Source organism: Dreissena polymorpha, chromosome 12, assembly GCF_020536995.1.
Source record: "Dreissena polymorpha isolate Duluth1 chromosome 12, UMN_Dpol_1.0, whole genome shotgun sequence".
In the NCBI taxonomy this organism is placed as follows: domain Eukaryota; kingdom Metazoa; phylum Mollusca; class Bivalvia; order Myida; family Dreissenidae; genus Dreissena; species Dreissena polymorpha.
Genome location: NC_068366.1, coordinates 22,693,523 through 22,713,595, shown reverse-complemented (window position 1 = coordinate 22,713,595; position 20,073 = coordinate 22,693,523). Strand labels below are relative to the sequence as shown.

General features: G+C 32.8%; 1 protein-coding gene across 2 annotated transcripts in view; it reads right to left on the bottom strand.

Moving 5' to 3' along the window:
• The window catches only part of LOC127854166 (uncharacterized), a 243,141-nt gene extending 233,182 nt beyond the window's left edge, over positions 1-9,959 (bottom strand). Inside the window, exon 1 of one of the 2 annotated variants that reach the window (XM_052389161.1) lies at positions 9,875-9,959. The gene's annotated coding sequence lies outside the window, so the exon portion shown is untranslated. The other variant, XM_052389164.1, reaches the window with a different exon arrangement.
• Positions 9,960-20,073: the final 10,114 nt, after the last annotated feature.

Genomic DNA, 20,073 nt, shown 5'->3' with positions numbered 1-20,073 from the left:
CTACAAATGCATCAAAATACGTACCAAAGTGGTAAAGGGTTAACAGATGAATTTGTCAATTTGTATGGCTATCTGTTAAAAATACATAGCTAAAACTGATTGCACTGATGTCCTATCTGAAAAGAATAACTGGCATTTCAACAAAATATACGCATCAAAATTAAACTTAATCAAAGCTCTAATAATTACAGAAATAAATGGAAGAAAGATCAAAACAGCGTTTTAACATTTAACTTCCTGATTTTTGTTATCAATTTTTACAGTAATATTGACACCTTATATGCATATTCTGCTTTATAACATTCAACATGTGTGTACAGTTTACAGGAATAGCATTGAATTGAAGATGTGAAATGCAAGGTATTTAAAGGTAAATAAATTAAATATATTAATTTAACTCCTTTTAATACATTATTAACACAGCAAGAACACTTAAGTGGCTTTGTTAATATTTGTTAATGTTTTCCCCATATGGTATAGTCATTTACTGTATTAACTTCAAAACATTGAAAGAGGCTATGTTTAAATTGTGTATTTAATAATCTAAAATCTATGAGATTATTAAAAAAATAACATGCATGTGAAAGAATATTAACTTTATATTATCTGATTGTAAGCAGAAATTAAAGCAGCACTTTAAATATAAACATGCAATCAAACATGCAGTTCAACTTTAATTCTGTTATTTACAATTAGATTTATAATGCTTCCTTGCTCATTGTTTTTCGTGCTAATTTTCTGAATCCAAGAGACAAAGCTTTAACAAATAAAAGTGAAAAAAATCACCGTATGTACATGAATATGATTATACACAGATCACCAAACATATAAATAAAATCATGTTTTTATATTTTTCGAACGAATTCTTTGCCAGTAGACTGAACTCCAATTTTCCAACACTGGATTCCGTGACACGCATTAACTGTGCAGATTTGTAATAAATATTTGTTGTTTGTATCTTAAAAGTAGTCTTTATTGTTAATTGATGCACGCAATTCCCTATTCCCTACTAACTATATGATACCAGTAATAAATTTGATTGTTATTTGTGATTTTCACATAGAATGTAATTTTTATTTTCCTTGTCCTCCATCTTGGACGATTACATAAAAACAGGCATACTCAATTGTGGTATAACCACTATCTCTAGTATCCTCTGCAGTAGAGAGGTGTGAATAGCAACGTACAATTGCATATATACCAATAGTTAAGTCAGTTGTCGTTCAGCAAACACTTGACATGCTCTGTTGGCACTTGTTCTATGGAATTATCGCTGTATAACATTTATAATCTTATTGAGTTCATTGGGGAAAAGTACCAATATTTTGGGAAATTTTGATCTTTTTTTTTTTAGGAAAAAACCCTTCTTTTTGAGATTGGGAAAAGGCCGAATATCAGCAGTAAGTTTGGGCGAAAAAAACTGAAAGCATTGATTATACTGGTACGCAAACCATTTTTGTTTTTATTGGAGTGTGAAAATATGTCTTGGTGTTTTTTCATATTACTGAACCATAAGTTAGAGTCAATTCCCTTTCAAAAGAACTACAGAAACATTAAATTGAGCCTTAAAAAGTTAGCCTTTAAATGAGCATGTATATATGACAAGAGCACCGCATAACTGGTGCCAAAGCTCGGCTGCGGGTGCAGTTTTGAATAAATGAAAGCTTGTCAGATTATTTTTTTAAAGGTCACGGTGACCTTGACCTAGTAACCCAAAAATGGGTGTGGCGTGTAGAAGGTGCATCTAAATATGAAGTTTCAAAGTTGTAGGTGGAAGCACTTTGATTTTAGAGCAAAATGTCTAGGTTTTAGCACGACGCGGACAGCGGGCAACACGACGAGCTGGCTATGACAATACCTCGGGTTTTCTCCTAAAACAGCCGAGCTTATAAAACTGAAAGTGCCGATTATACATGACATATAATGGCAAATACTGGCCTAATGGTGACAATACATTATGTCATATTACATATTTGACAAGCACTTTCCTTTTGGTTAGTAAACATGTCGTGTCTAAGTGGCTGCACACTATGTTATATATTACAGGGTTTTTTTGGCCCGATTTTATAGCCGAAATTCGGCTATGTTCCCAATCCCAAAAAGTATACTTTTTTCCCTAAATGTGGCAAAAAATTCCCAATTTAAAAAAAATAAAAAAAATATTTTTTTTTTTTTTTTTTTTTTTTTTTTTTTAGAAAGAAGTCTTATCTGTATTTTATCTCAATTTTAATTCAATTACATCTACAAAGTATTATATGATTTTCTTTTGATTTGAATGATTATAAAGAGTTAAATCAAATTTACCATTTCCCTAATCAGTGGACTTTTCGTGTGGAAAAAAAGGCTAATGAATTTATTTTCCCAATTTCATGAAAATGCCGATAAAATTCCCAATTCCAAAGCCATGGGCTATCTTCCCAAAAAGTGGAAAAAAAACCCTGCATTTGCACGCTATAATAAGGCTAACGGGAACGCCGACGCCGGGGTGCGTAGGATAGCTCCACTATATATATTTCATATATAATAGTCGAGCTAAAAATAGATGGTCACATATAATTTGGGTGAAATTAGGTCAAAAGATAATTAGCTTGTTCCAAACAGTAAGAAAGGGAAGGTCAAAAGCAAATTAGCTCCCCTATGCTGCTCCTATGGACTTGGTCTAATAAATAAGATGTTCAACTCCCATGCCATTGTAAAGCTTCGGCTTCAACACACTTGCTACAATCCGGGCCCCAACAATGGAGCACTTACAACATTTCACCCTATTAGTTTATTAAACAGATTACTTTAAGTTTAACTCAAGTATGAACAGATAGATCCATGTTTTTCTTGCTTTTTCATATGCATTTAAATGCTTTAATTTTCCCAAATACAAAATTGTCTTCTCTTATATATAGTTTAAAGGGACTGTCAACCACGAATGACCAAAAAAGAAAAGTTCTAAAATACCGTATTTTTTATAATTATTAGTTTATATTGATTTAAATATCACAACTGGTATATAACCTTACTTGAAAAAAAGTTTATATTTTCAGTATATTTGGTAATAAAATTTTGCGATGTGAAATCGAAAGTACATTGCGAAAATAGGTGACATAACGATATACACACTATAAATAACGCAAGTAGATTGATGATTTTATAAATTAAAATATATGCAATTTACTACGCATGCACAATTTGCATTCCTGGGTTAACTACGTGACAATGATGATCAATCTACTTTCATTATTTATAGTTAACTGGTAGTTACCTGGTAGACATACCAAGTAAAATTTATTACCAAATATACTGAAAATATGAAAACTTAACAATTTTTTTCAAGTAATGTTATTTACCAGTCGTGATATTTTAATCAATAAAAACTAATAATTGTAAAAAAATGCGGTAATTTAGAACTTTTCTTTTTTGGTCATTCGTGGTTGACAGTCCCTTTAAAAAGAAAATATGACCTAATGGTTGTACAAACAGATCAGGGACTGTGTCAAAACACACCATTGTGTTTCACTGTGAAAACAAAGTAAACAAGTGAATTTAAATATGAAAGTTGATTTTTTTCCAAAACAATTTACCAAACACTATTTTAATAACTTGTTGGAATATTTTAAAAGGCTTGTTTAATATAACATATATCTTTATTCTTTAATTTCCTTCAAACAGAGACCTGTAGAAATTCTGACCTGTATTTGAATGGACTTAAAATACCATCACTTTATTTTGCAGAGGCTGATTCCAAAGCAGATTCATTACTCTAATGAATGAGTATATTTTTGAAGACAAGTACTTACTGAAAATATTTAACAATAACCTGACAATATCCAATTAAATTGTAGATGGTATATTTAGATCTAGTGCTGTACACTTAATCTATGTGTAATTTGTTGGCAATTGAACTCCAAATTTTATAAAATGTAATAATAATTACCCATTATTTATAAATATTTGAATACTATTGCTCGAATGGTCATTGTCGGTTCTGGTACAACTTAAATGTACCCTGGTTACTCTTAAGTATACTTAAATGAATCCTGGGTATGGTAAATATACTAAAAGATACCCAGGAATTCTAACACTAAATTTGAGCATTGGGCTCAATTAGTCATTGTCAGCTCGGGTACTACTTACATGTACCCCCCGTTAAGTATACTTACATGTACCCCGGGTACGGTAAATATACTTAAACATACCCGGTGGGTATAAGACTAGACTGTACCTGAGTTGTATTCCCGCCCCAAATCCGATGTCTTAAAGCGCGCTACTGATTAACGTAAAATTATATTTTTTATCTTAAACAAACTTCTCTTTTTTTAAAACTGCATTAACATGCTTTTTGAGTACGAGTTTTGATTACATAGAGGCTGTTTAACAGAAAATTTGACATTAATGTGAACATCATTAACTAAAAAAAAAAATAGCCCTCAATGACTGATTTAGCGTTAAAATTCCTGAGAACATTTAAGTATATTTACCGTTCCTGGGGTACATGTAAGTATACTTAAGAGTACTAGGGTTGCATGTATTTAAGTGTAACAGGGTAGTCACTCACTAATGCTTTAATAATACTAACCCAATCACGACTGTGAGAGAATGTCAGTGTGGGTGCTAATTGGTGAGTGAATGAAGTTACAAACAATTCATGTTTTTATGTGGGCTGTTTTTAGCTATAGAGTTTCACTTGTTTTATACACTAGTATAGTGTCATTCGTTAATAAAGTCTCGTAAGAGATAGATGTGATTTCAAATTGGCATTTTCCATTTGCCAGTAACTATTTATTCTAAGACTTAGTCTTCTGGTCGCTGGCCATCATTTTCATCATTATCGACATATCTATAATAAATAATATGTACAACCAACCCACTTGTGTTATGAATACACAACCCGGCTACATAAGTTGTACCTGAGCAGACAATGACCAATCGAACAAAACTATCACAAAGTATTCTGGTGTAGTTTAAAAGGAACATCTACATGCATAATTGTTAAGTTACATAATACTGTACTTGGAATTTGTTTTGTTTTTTAAGTAATTGAATGTTCATATTTAATAAGATGGTCCAGGATGATATTTTATCACAATTGTCACAATGAGTTAAAATAAGAAAGTAACAATTTACAGACGATGTAATAAATCCCTGTAACTATTGTTTCACTCACTTAAAAAAAAACAATTGCAAGTACAGTATTATGTATCTTTACGATTATGCATGACTGTAGATTTTCCTTTCAAACTACACCAGAATACTTTTTATTAACATAATCAAATTGTAAACAAAGACTAAGAGAAAGAGCGAGGTTCCAGGCTTGCGCACGCATGTCAATAAGCGAGCAGGGTGACAGCAATTTAATTTTGGGGAATGACGCACTTCTGTAGCTTTAGAAAATGCAAGTGCCCTACCTTGTCAATATCTATATATATAGTAAAACTATCTTTTTTTAAAGAAGACGTTTTGTCCGAAGAATTTTATTGATTTAGTATGAGTATGCATTATAATATACAACAGGTAACTAAAAAAAATAAATAAAAAAAAAATAAATTAAAAAAAATTAAATAAATTAAAAAAAACATTGCCATTGAGCGCCTATGGGTGCTACAGCTGATTTCAAATTAATTTAGTACAAAATTCCACAAATAAATATTGCTATGTCTATGCAGAGCTCCAGATAAGGGTCATATTTTCGTAATTAAGAATTATTTTCAACTCCGTTACGTATTTATTTTAAAATCTGGTCGTACCATTAAGAATTACAAAATCAAGTTACGAATATTATGTTTACATCGGTTCGTATAGATTTTTATTGAGTTCTTTTCGAGTACCGGTATTAAAGATCTTTTCGGTGCTAATTATATAGAATGCTTATCGGGTTTGTTTAACGAAGCGCATTTTTTCCAATAAAAGGGGCGTGTACAGTCTATCAGTCGAAAAAAAATATGGCTTTGCCCAGAGGACGTCCTAAAAAACTGCAAAGCGTGCAAAAAAACACGCCTTTAACATAGTGTACGTAAAGAGAGCCGAAGTTGAATGTTAAGAAAGACATTATAGAAAAGATCTTATAAGATGACACCCATTATTATTTATTTTAGGTCATTTAGAAAAGTTAAGAATTATTATCCAAAACCTAAGTAGTAATGTTAAGAATAAAATTTCAGAGTTAAGAATTCTTTTTGAAAATCTGGTAGTAACGTTAAGAATTTCACAAAACCTTATCTGGAGCTCTGTCTATGAACTCATTCAGTTGATTGAATCTATATTTGATTATACAGTCAAGTTACAATTACCAGATCATTACCCATAGCGGATCACTTTGAAGTTCAAGACTGCGTATCGCGATAAATAATTAACATTTTTAGATGATATTTTGCACACAGCAATTTCAAGGCCTGTTTTTTAAAACGCATTGATTGAGTCTTAATCAGGGCTACTCTTTGTCAAACATTTCGACATGTTTTGCTGACATTTATATACGACTTTGTTGACTTCCGTCTCGTTTCCAAATCGAGGTTGAACATTATTCGGGGCCACATGATATAACTCTGTTGAAAGTAAGAAGTTTACGCATTAATTTAAAGGCAATTTAGTAGTATTTCTGCCTGCAAAAGTCTATTTCACTTTAGATTCGTGTTTAAGATTGTACAACACCTTGAATGAAATGAAGAATTAGGGCAACAACGGATCAAGCGTGATAACATGCGTATTGATAATATATAATATATTTAAATATATGCAAATCTTGTTGATTCTTTCAATAAATGATCTCAATCGTAATGTTTTATTTATGTTCCATGTTCAATATCGATGATTAGAAATGAATCAAACAATTTACATGGTTTATAAGATGCCAATATCTTTTCGATCTATATAGGATTTTCAACAGATAATTCACACAAGAACACCATGCGTAAAGTTTAGATACAATATCACATATAGAAAACAATTTATAACAAATATATATATATAATTTATAACTGGCAATGTAACTTGTTCATTGGTAACAACTCAGTTCATGTTGCGACAGTTCAAATAGTGTGTTAGATTCCCTCCTTAGTGGTTTTGATCACGTGATCCGTTATGGCTACAACTGATCCGTTAATGCTAGTCCAACTTGTTGACGCTCTCAAATATTAAGCTACTTTTTATATAGGCCCATATAAAAAGTATCTCTAAATTCTTTGCGCGTCTTATAAATGAGACTACCGTTAATGCAAGAATTATGAGGCAAAATAAAGGTATCACAAATACATTTTGCCTGCGTTTAAAGGGATCTTTTCACGCTTTGGTAAATTGACAAAATTGAAAAAAGTTGTTTCAGATTCGTAAGTTTTCGTTTTAGTTATGATATTTGTGAGGAAACAGTAATACTGAACATTAACCATGCTCTAATATAGCCATTATATGCATCTTTTGACGATTTTGAAACCTAAAAATTATAAAGCGTTGCAACGCGAAACGATTGAATAATTTGGAGAGTTCTGTTTTTGTCGTTAAATTTTGTGAAACTACCAAGATTGCTTATATAATGTATAAAATACGTCAAGAATGTGTACTCGGCGGAATAGCTCAGTAGGCTAAAGCGTTTTTACTTCAGGACTCTGGCAGGACTCCAGGGGTCACTGGTTCGAAACCTGCTCCGGGCAATGTTCTTTTCCTTTTTTTAATTTTTTTCTTGATTTTTTACTGGAGCTTTTATGATCCAATGTTTACATTTATCAATATAAAGCATTTAATGAATAAGTTAAAAAAAATGCCAAAATCTGTGAAAAGGCCCCTTTAAAATTAAGACTATGCGCTGAAACAGTAAGTAAAGGTAATATTTTGAAACAGTAAGTAAAGGTAATATTTTATCAATCTGGTGTAAAAGAAGTCTCAAAACATTTATTGCTTTTCACCAGCACAACTTTATTACGCTACTGTTCCGGTATAGACCAGTTCATTCTATTGTTTTCATTCCTGATTTTCGCGCATGCGCACTGCACTGGTAGTCAAAAGCATTGCTTACAGCTAACGCAAAGCATATGGATAACGAGACTTGTTTAGTCAATAAATCGATAAGAAACTAAAAAAACAACACCTAAATAATATTTAAAAAGTATAATATTAAGTGGCAAAATAATGCATTAACACATGTATTTGCATTTTAAAAGAACGCGTCATTAGCATCAAAGTAATAAAGATTGTCTGAAGACTGAACGACAGACAATTCGACACAACAAAGAGCTCTATGCATTAGCCGTATAATTATTTGCAGAAAAGCTTCAATAAAAATAATGATACATCTTATTATAAAATTACAATTATCTATTGCATGCGTAAACTAGAGTAATAAAAAAATAGTGATAGAATGTGTCAGTGTTTCATTGAAAATAAACGTACTACAAAGCCCTATTAAAAGCGAAGTTCATGACGATATTTACATGTAATTTTAATTTGGATGGGTGTTGTTCAGAGAATGACTTGAGGAATATTAACATACAACTAAAAAACACAACCTCACATGATGTAAATTGAACTGTGTATTCATGTAAACTCGTTCCTAGTGATCGAGTATGAGTGACAACTATCTAACATTTAACACACACACACACAAACACACACACACAACATAATATATATACATATATAATATAATATATACATATTGTTTCATTATTATTTACCCCCAATGATGTCAAACGTAATTTCTTGTTTTTATGATGTATTTCGTGCTCTGCCGTAACATTACATCTTCATACGGAATGACGTATTTATAATTAACCGATGCCCGCTAAATACGTTAAATATTTTTTATTTACATTTTATAATTCATAAATACTTTATTTTTTAATAAACAAAACGGGCTTGTATCTTTACCGTGTTCAATTTCCGATAATCTTTAGACTTCAAATTTGTACAATATGTAACATATCTAATTTAAGCAACTGTTAAGTATGTCGGCGGTTAGTTTATTCAACAAAATGCCTAGTTACTTAATACTACCAGAATGAAGACATGGTGGCATCATCAATTGTCATCTGCCACCTTGTGTGATTTATGACACCATGTTGTTAGTTAGGTCTGGACAATATCTGATTAAAACGAGATAATCGGATTAGGCAGAACAAAGGGGCAATTAAACACCGGAATACAAAGGCTTAAACGATTTTAAGATTGGTGCAAACGGTCAAATGAAAACTATTGCATTTAATTTAATTAAATGTTTATTTAATGTGTCAACATGTTAGTTTTCCCGGACCAGGGTATAGGTCCCTGCCCAGACAAATACCATTATGGTTAATTTGTAAATGTTTTTTATTTGGAATTGATCTATATATTCATTGTGTTCAATCTTATTTGTTTCAGTAACGTAGAACAACTTGTTGGCATGTTGAAAAATAAAATATAAATATAATCGTTTAAATATAACCGATCACGCTCTATTTCTCCCCATTGATTGTATCTTTCTTTTGACTACCAATAAAGCCAGGATGTAAACACGCAGGTGCGCGTGACGTCACGCGTGAACTGGTCTATTGGTAACTTGACTGTACTTACACTGTTATAAAACAGGCAATATTCAATTTGGCGTTGCTGCTTTTGTATTGCTATCACATAGCCATCCAGAACACAAATGGGACACATACAAAGTCTGGTTAACTATTACTTGCTTAATCTGTCATTGAAGCCTCAATGTATTTACAGAGAATTGTTGAAGAAATAATTTATTGCCCACATTCTTTGTTAAGGACATATGATATCACTTCCTGAAATGGTCAGAAGTGGCGAAATCTTTTGGACACATTTTTTGACGATTAAGAGGACAAAATGATTTTGATCAGATGGATAAACTTTACATACATATTTCTTGATAACAAACACATAGCGAACACTTAGATCTTACCTAGTTTTCAAAATTTATTCTTTGATTTCATCGCTCACTTTCGATTTTAAAATCGGAAGTAGGAATTTTTTATTATGAGGTTACACAATACTATGAACATCTTCGTCAATCTCTTGCACGACGGTCACATTACATTCACCTCTGTGTTGGGCTCAGAACGAACTCATTCGGTACCCCTCGCAGATTATCTTATCCGATGTTTGACGGAAAGGGCCGAGAATGTGCGATTGAGAACGAACTATTGTTTTGAAAGCGTCTCATTCATGTCATGATCATTCCAAGCGTTCATCATTGAGGTTACAGTACACTAAACATTCTCTTGCACGACGGTTAAATTGCATTAACTGCATTAAAGAAAACCATCTCATACCATGATATCTTATATCAGCCTTAATTAATTATTATAAAATTGATATGGTTTTTTTTATGTTAAGAAACCAACATACATAAATACGTCGAAGAAATGCCTAACGTCACTCAATAAAAAATATGTACAATTGTTTACATTTGTGAAGTGCATGGAATGATTACATCTGTGTAAATGGGCAATAAAATAGTTTCAAAGAGTTGCATTAAAACTCACAAGTTTTTGCACGATTTATCGTACATTTAAAAGTCATATTTCTTAATTAAATGCATGCAATCTTAAATATCCACTCAAATATACATTGTATGCGTTTGTTCGGTTTTAGCTATTTGGTAGACAAAATGGCGTGCTGAGCCTTATGCAAAGTTGTATGTGAGAGCAAGGAACGCCAACTCTGCGTGGAGATTGCATCTTCGTACTTAACGTCCTAAGGCGTAAAACGACTCACACAGATAAACAAAGAATCTTAAAGAAACATCTATCTATCTATCTATCTATCTATCTATCTATCTATCTATCTATCTATCTATCTATCTATCTATCTATCTATCTATCTATCTATCTATCTATCTATCTATCTATCTATCTATCTATCTATCTATCTATCTATCTATCTATCTATCTATCTATCTATCTATCTATCTATCTATCTATCTATCTATATATACTGTCTTACACTCCTTTCGGATATTATCGACAGGTGCGCACTCAGTGCAGGTAAAAGTGTTAAAAGTGAAAAAGTGAGAATGTTAAAAGTATGTTAGATTTATTAAAAGTGATTAAGGTTAAAAGCTGATAAGAACATGTCTCACAGATTTCAAGGGGGCAGAAGGGGAAAGCAGGGACTGCTTAAACACTTCAAGATCAGGATGTAAAACTGTAGTGGCAGGGAGGTTGTTCCACATCAAAATAGCACTTGGAAAAAATGAAAACTTATAATAATTTGCAGTAGTATGGATCTGTCTGTAGGAGAGGGGATGCATGTAGTCCAACTTGTTGAAGCTCTCAAATATTAAGCTACTTTTTATATAGGTAATATTTGGAGCATATAAAAAGTATCTCTAAATTCTTTGCGCGTCTTATAAATGAGACAAGGATGCATGTGACGGGTGAATCTGGTGGGTCGCTCGATATATGATGGTAGGGGCACAGCCACTAAACCTTGAGAAATTTTGAAAAACATTATTAATGTAGTGATATTTCGTCTGTCTTGTAGGGTCTGCCAACCAAGTTCCTGTTGCATGTAGGGGACACTGTCATACGGGGAATAGTTATGTTTAACCCAGCGGACTGCTCGGCGCTGTACATTTTCAATTTTTTGTATATTTTGTAAAGTGTGAGGGCTCCATACGGAAGAAGCATATTCAACCTGTGGTCTAACCATGGTCTTGTATGCGAGCTGGCGAATGTTGGAATTTCTCGTCTGTATGTTCCTGCGGAGAAAACCAAGAGATTTATTAGCGTTATTTGTAATTCTATTTATATGGGTGTTCCAGGAAAGGTCTTTTGAAAAATGTCCACACCTAAATATTTTGCATTGTCAACAGTTTCTAAAATTTGTCCATGGAGCCTGCAATTAAAAGAGAATTTGATTTATTTCTGGTTATGTTTAAAACTTGACATTTACTTGGGTTGAACTCCATGTCCCAAAGATGTTCCCATTTCATTAGTTTATCTAGATGTTCTTGTAGAGTGGGGCAGTCATGCATATTGTTGATTGTAAGGTATACGGCAGTGTCATCTGCAAATAAGCGAACTTGAGAGGTAATAGATTTAGGTAAGTCATTTATATAGAGAAGAAAAAGTAACGGACCAAGCACAGGCCCTTGTGGTACCCCGGATGTCACTGGTGCCTCTGATGATAGTTCTCCATTTAGAGCAACCCGTTGAGTGCGACCTATAAGGAATGATTTAATCCATGAGAAAGTATCTTTATCCACACCATGTTCCTGTAATTTGAAAAGCAGTTTGAGATGGTTTACTTTTTCGAACGTTTTGCTGAAATCAAGCAATATTAGATCAGTTTGTTTTCCAGATGTCATATTTCGTGCCAGGTCATCAATGAGTTGTAGAAGTTGTGTTTCGCGGGAACGCTTTTCTCTGAAACCATGCTGTAAGTCATAAAGTATGTTATATTTATTGAAATTAGCGGAAAGATTAGAAGCAACTATATGTTCTAAGGATTTACATAAAATACAGGTGAGAGAGATAGGTCTGTAATTTGCTGGGTCTTCTGTGTTCCCTTTCTTGAAAAGCGTTATTACATTTGCAGATGTCCATACTTTTGGGAGAATTCCGGAGTCCATGGATTTCTGAAAAAAGGAGTGTTATTATTGGAGAAATTTGTGAACTTAATTCTTTTAGAACAAGAGGTTTGATGTTGTCTGGACCTGCTGCCTTGTCTGGTTTAAGATTTGATAGCAACTTCTGCACCCCATTGACACTGACTGTGATCTTTGGCATTGTTGGAAATTTTCTGTAAGATGAAGATGAAATTTCATTAAGATTTCTGAAAAAGGAGAGGCATGATTGAGAAAGGGTAAGGGGGACATAGGTGTGAAAACGGATTGGAACTGTTGGTTCAACACATTGGCCTTTTCTTGATTCACTGAAGTTGATTTTCCTGAAACATTGTCAAAAAGAGAAGAAATACCTTGAGCGTCTTGTTTGGAGTTGTTTAAGAAACTATACAGTTTCTTCGGATTAAAGTTGGATCTGTTTTCTTGGGTGTCAGGGTCTTCAACGCCTAAAATAGACTCGATATATTTATTATAAGCAATTTTGGTATTTCGTTTTATAAAGTTTTTAATGTTTAGGAACATATTTCTGGTCTTATGAGCTCCATTGTTTTTGAGTCTGAAATAAAGTTTATCTCTTTTTCTCATTAGTCGTTTTATTGGTTTGGTAATCCATAGTAATGATCTTCTTGTACCTATAGTTTTTGAGGGAATAAATTGTTTAATACCAGTTGATATCTCATCTGAAAAAATGACCAAAGCGTTAATGGCTTTAATCCGTTTCTTTTTCATATTTAGTAATGAAATATTCATATTATTAATGTAGTCGTTGTTGTTTGCTTATTTACGGCCTTATAAATACCGTTGTAAGTAGTTTACAGTCAACTCGTACCTAAGACAACTCGCACGTACAGTAGCATGTTTTTTGGTCAACTCGCACGGTAGTCAACACGTGCCTTAATCAAACTTTTGATGTGTTTATTGGTTCTAGATGGGTAATTTATGTTTACACACACATGAGAAACACTTGTAGAGTTTATTTAAATACTGTTTCTTTCAATATTTTTACAAAATAACAAAGTTCACTTACTTGTTTATCCACAAAATAACATGGTTTTCAAGATTTATTCCAAAGGCACAATTATAGCAGACATACATTTAAAAAGGTTAACACATATGTTTGTGGTTTTGCTTTTTATTTCAATATTTACACAATATATGGATTTTAACACACGTTTTCATACACATTGTAAAATATCAAAGCTTTACAATATGTACACAAGCAATGGGTTTTTATTTTGTGCTCACTCATCCAGTACAATGACCACAACCTGGCACACTGCGTGCGTCGCTGATAGCGGGTAAGTTGAAATTCAGTTACCAGCTGCATGTTTCGTAGCGCAAGCTGATGTCTTCCTCTGGCGTCACTGTCGGTAGAACCCCAATTATCAGTATCACCAAGAGTTGAACTAGACGACACAGGGGAAATCTGAAACAAATGCAGAGCCCCATGGTAAGGTGTCTGGAAAGTACTAGTAAAAAAAATTATGAAATTGACCCGATGCATTATGAACGCTGTATGTTAACAGAAATTATGGAAAGTCGCACATTACCTGTTCATTAACAAGCATCACATGAGACTTTACTTGTATTCTTTAATAAAACTGACTGAAAGAAAAGGCGACTGTCATATATTCTGAACGCATCTGTGTTCCATTCTGTGCCGAAGTTGGGCAGGGCTTGCATACAAACGCTATTTCCTTTTCATCGCGAATGGCGGGAAAGTACTATTTTTGGGTAATGCCTACAATGACGAAAACATTCAGACAGACAGACAGACAGACAGACAGTACCGGTAGATTAAGGTATAGCTTTTACCTTTTATGGTAACAATTTACTAGAAGGGACAAAATGGTAGCGACGGCTTATGCGATTAACAAATTTCAAAAGCAATATAATCTTTTGATAAGCTTGTGGAAAACCTCATATTATCCGTTGGAACAAACAACGCTGACCCATTTCATCCACAAATTAAAGGTTAAAAAACTTTGATTATGAAAGAATATGGGGTATGTCTAGTATAGTTATTTCTATATTTAGAATATTTCTTACAGAAATTCCTTTAAGCAAACAGCGCAGAAACTGATGAGACGCCGCATCATGCGGCGTCTCGTCTGGGTCTACGCTGTTTGCCAAGGCCTTTTTTCTAGACGCCAGGTATAAATGGGTTAATATTTAAACCCACAGATTTGTGGGGTTTCACCAATTGTCTAGTAAAAAAACGTTGGAACTTGGACACTTCACAAAAAAGTAATAGTATTTAAATCGTATTAAATTAATGAACATAGAGCATCGTTATAACGATGCTGCAGTCGCAAGATTTTTGCAAGCGTGAGAATCCCATAGGACATGTTTTGGATTGTTTCTATGTTTTCTAAGTTGTTGGCTGATGATTGCCATGTCGTCCGGCGTTAAATGGGTTTGAAGGTTGCCAACACGAGAACACGTGAGAACGAAAAACGTTATGTCGCTCCTGTCTGTATATTTAACGTTCCCTCGTGTTGGAGGGTTTGAAAGTCGCCATCACGACAACACGCAAGAACGACAATTATTCCCATTAGAACGACAACAAAGGCGACAAATGTCAACATTATCACTTTAGGGCCATTTTTGTCAATCTTCTTCAAATAAAAAAAACGCCATAACGATATGGAAGAAATCAGACACCATATGCATCTGTGTATTACCACCCGTACATAAATTTAAGTGATGAAAATGAGAATGTGCATTTATTAAGAACGTGTGTACATTTTGGGAACTATGTTCGATATGCCTCTTAAACTTACTGCGTACTTTGCGTACTAGATTTTCGAAGAAAATGCCAACTTATATGGGGTACAAAAAACAAGAAGGCCCTTTAAAAATCCTTTCCAACGTTCATACCGTGTGATTATCTGATTAAATATATCATTGGTGAATCAAATTTGTCACCATTGTTTGTACTTATGATGTAAATCGTTTGTCATTTGCCAAGAATATCTCCGTCCGGGCAACATTTTTGTCGGTTGATTAAACGATACCATTATTTCTTTACCGAGAAATATATTTTATAATAAAATGAGCTGACATTTTTAAGTGTTCATGTTGTCATGAACGATACACGATTAACTCACATTATTTAACCATCGTCGACTTTGGACAAAGAACGTTCAGAGACATTATCGAGGACAAATTATGATTACCTTCGGAACTCTTTAATTTTAAACAGTAATCTTTTATTAAGTGACAATGTTGTAAACGTTTACGTATATAGGTCATGCACTCTGCCTGTAAATCAAATATGCGTTTTATTGTTTTTCGTTCGTCAGCAATGATGCTTATTTAAGATTGTGATCACATTTCACAACTCTAATAATAAAAAGAGCTGACAATTATAAATTATCATGGGGTTATGAACGTTGAATAATAAACCAACATTATGCAATATTGTCTAAAATGTTGGACCTATGTCACTTCAGAGACATATCTCTTAACAGAGTTAGCATTAACATTGTATAAATGTGTATTTTACCAACAGCATAATTATGCCAAAATAGAATCAATATGCTAGTAAATGTTGATATTCGACTACCATTACCATTTTTCCATAGACCGGGGCCCGTATTCGCCAAACATTCTTAGATTTAAGTATGAGAATAAATATTTTTTTCAATTGGAACATTCAATAATTGCTTTTTTTGTCAACCTTGGCATTAACCACTTTTATCTACATTATTCTTTATGTAGAAAATTTTATCAATGACAAAATCATCTGTGGTAGCCTGTATATTTGAATATTCAACGGGTTTTTGTTGGTTCTAAGTCTATTCTAAGTCTTAAGTCGAAGAATTGATTGGCGAATACGGTCCCGGGTAACTCATTGTTAAGTATATCTTGTGTTGTTGTTTTTTCCTGCGAAAATATACTTACGAAATGTGTTACAACTAATATGCACTGTTTATACTTACGCAATATCTTACCAAATAACACGCACGGTTTATACTTACGCAATATGTTACCAACTAAAACACGCAGTTTATACTTACACAATATATTACCTACTAATACGCATGGTTTATACTTACACAATATTTTACAAAAAAACACGCACGGTTTATACTCACACAATATGTTACCAACTAATACGCACGGTTTATACTTACGCAATATCTTACTAAATAACACGCACGGTTTATAGATCTACTTACACAAAATGTTACAAACAAATACGCATGGTTTCAGTAAAGCCACTGATGTTGATATCAGCACTCACTAGTTCCTTGATAATATTTTAGCAAAATTTTGCAGTCGGCAAAATTTATAAAAAGTACATGTATAAAATGTATAGGCTAATTTTGTTCAGGGTTAATGATTAATGACGAACCTGATGGACACGTCACATGGCGGGTGATTAATTTGTCCAGCACCTGGCCATTTACTGGACATTTGCACAGCCAAGAGACGCTGTGTGATTATGTGGCCTTTATTGTGCTTTATAAAAACGATATCGAGCGTGCATTAGAAGATCAATTTTTCTGTGTATTTTGTTTAAGACGATTTATAGGTGGACCTTTAGTACAACGATTCGATGACAATATCACAATGAATGTTGATTAGATGTTATAAATCAAAGATTTTTGAGAATGTAAAGAAATCAGACAGAAACATTGCAAAACGAATGGGTAGACATTGGGATAACAGATTAAACAGATACATAAAGACAAATCAAATCTAGACAAAGCAAGAACGGTTGATAAAATTGTACCATCTATACAAGAATCATTAAAGCGCAGTTATGAAAGAAATTCAGAAAGATGTAGATCAATCAGTTACTACAGAAAGTGCGAAGAGATAGGGAGTTAGGAATGACATTGAAGAACAGTGTTAGTATTAGAAAACCTTTAACATAAATTATATTAGCTCAGATGGGTAACTGAGAAGGAGCATTTAGTGCGATAAAGATGTATAACAACATTTTTTTTTCTTGTGTTACATAAATATCGCATGGTCATTAAGTTGTAGTTGGTATTCGGCCCTTTAACATAAATTTACGAAAATAATTCCGGCATTCTGCTTTTCAGGTCCTCAATCGGAAAGAAAGATTGGTCTGACAAGCTGATCGTATTTTGGCTTTGTTACTGAAACTTAATACAAAGTTCTATTCGGATATTTATGTCATGTTAAATAATTGATAAATACGGTTAGTAAGAGGACCGGTCTTAAATATATACATCTTTTTTGTTACATTTATTTTACTGTTACGTTATTTTATCAATCCGTATATTATCTACTGTCTATAATGTATTTAACCTTATATTTCTCTTTTTTTTTAAGAAACATCTAACTCGGTTTGCGCTCTAGTACCAGACAACACCGCATAGGTGAGTGCAAATATATACTGATAGAACATGGAGTTAAAGGGATCTTTTCACGCTTTGGTAAATTGACAAAATTGAAAAAAGTTGTTTCAGATTCGCAAATTTTCGTTTTAGTTATGATATTTGTGTGGAAACAGTAATACTGAACATTTACCATGGTCTAATATAGCCATTATATGCATCTTTTGACGATTTTAAAACCTAAAAATTATAAAGCGTTGCAACGCGAAACGATTGAATAATTTGGAGAGTTCTGTTTTTGTCGTTAAATTTTGTGAAACTACGAAGATTGCTTATATAAGGTATAAAATACTCCATGTATAAGTACACGGCGGAATAGCTCAGTAGGCTAAAGCGTTTTTACTTCAGGACTCTGGCAGGACTCCAGGGGTCACTGGTTCGAAACCTGGTCCGGGCAATGTTCTTTTCCTTTTTTTAATTTTATTCTTGATTTTTTACTGGAGCTTTTACGATCCAATGTTTACATTTATCGATATAAAGCATTTAATGAATAAGTTAAAAAATGCCAAAATCTGTGAAAAGGCCCCTTTAAAATACATTTTATTTGAAGTCACATGTAAAGGTTGAAGATATATTTAAGTGGATAGCCTGCCTTGCTTTTAACCAGGTATTTCCCTGAAGTATTAACTAGAAATTATCAGTAATGCGTATTAATTCAGCATTCTAGCTGTCAGATGGCTATGTTTTGCTTTTAACCAGGTATTTCCCTGAAGTATTAACTAGAAATTATCAGTTCTAAGTATTAATTAAGTATTTCATCTGTCAGATGGATGTGTCGTGTACAAAAAGTGTAAGATGTTCCCTGTTCGCTATTTTTAGTCTTTTAAGTTTATGATTTTCTGTACATGTATTTACTTTGAATTTGCGAAATGTATGAGTGCCAGAAAATCATGTATATAAGAATGCAATTACATTTTTATTGAAAGCGGGTTTAATATATTTTGATTTTATGTTATTTTTTAACATGGGCGCAATGGTGTTGCTTATATCGTTTTTAACTTGTGATCAGATATTAAACTTATGCCTTGATCTGTAAGAGGGATGTGTCGTCTGCAAAAGAAGTTTGCTTTTTCGTAATGTTCGTTTATTTGTTAGTATTATATTATCATAAATGTCTTCACTTAATTTGGAAGACATATGCGCATACTTAACATGAAAATAGTTGTTGTGAATGGAAAGTATTATTTCACAATGTCTTAATTAAAACATATGGTATATTTCTTTTGAATTATAGTTGATATTGTCGCTAGTTCATAATCAATATTTAATTAGCTTATTGCCAAAATAATGTTTAATATAATTTATATAATGCGTTTTAATTACATTCCAAATACTTTGTTTAATTCCGCGGACAACCGTCTGAACCAGGACTTCTATTAGAATTCATGTCTTTTAAGACGAAAAGACGTTCGCTTTCCCTGAGCATGACTGAAATTTCTATGCAATTTTTTGTAAGCGTGTAAATGGTGTTACTTTTGTTAAGTTATGCGATTGTAAAAGTTTTGCGATAGTTCCCATTTATACCGAGACACTAACTCATAATTCCAAAATTATTGTATTTGCTATTTTTCGCATTATGTTCAATGCATATATCTCTTGCTCGTTCTAACATGGACTTTTGTTTCGAAATCTGTTTAAAAAAATAAAAAATTAAATACAATGTATTATTTTTGTTGGCAAAATGTCATATGTTTGCATCTTCCATTTCAGATTGATTTTTGCCGTTATCTCGTAAGTATTTTAAACAAGTTTCAAAGTCTATAATGTATGTATATAAGTCTTGCTTTAAACATCTGCGAAAATATCTCTATGTTTCATGCAATGCGTTTTATTATAAGCCTAAAGAATCATCATAACCATGATGTAAATCAATTCCGTAACGTATGGGTTCAGCCTTTTCATTACAAATTTAAGTCATTATGTTCCTATGTCTGTTTTGCGAAATGTATATGTAGTAAGAAATATATCACCAAACAAAACTAACTCAAATAACACCATTAGCATGTTCTATATTACCCTCACTACAAAAAGAAATATGAACAAAATGTGGCTGTATGTTAATCCTTGTTGTTGTTTTATAGTTTAAAATATATTTAAAGACTATTTATGAGAGAGAGAGAGCCGGGTACTTAATAATGTTCCCCTTCAGCCATATAA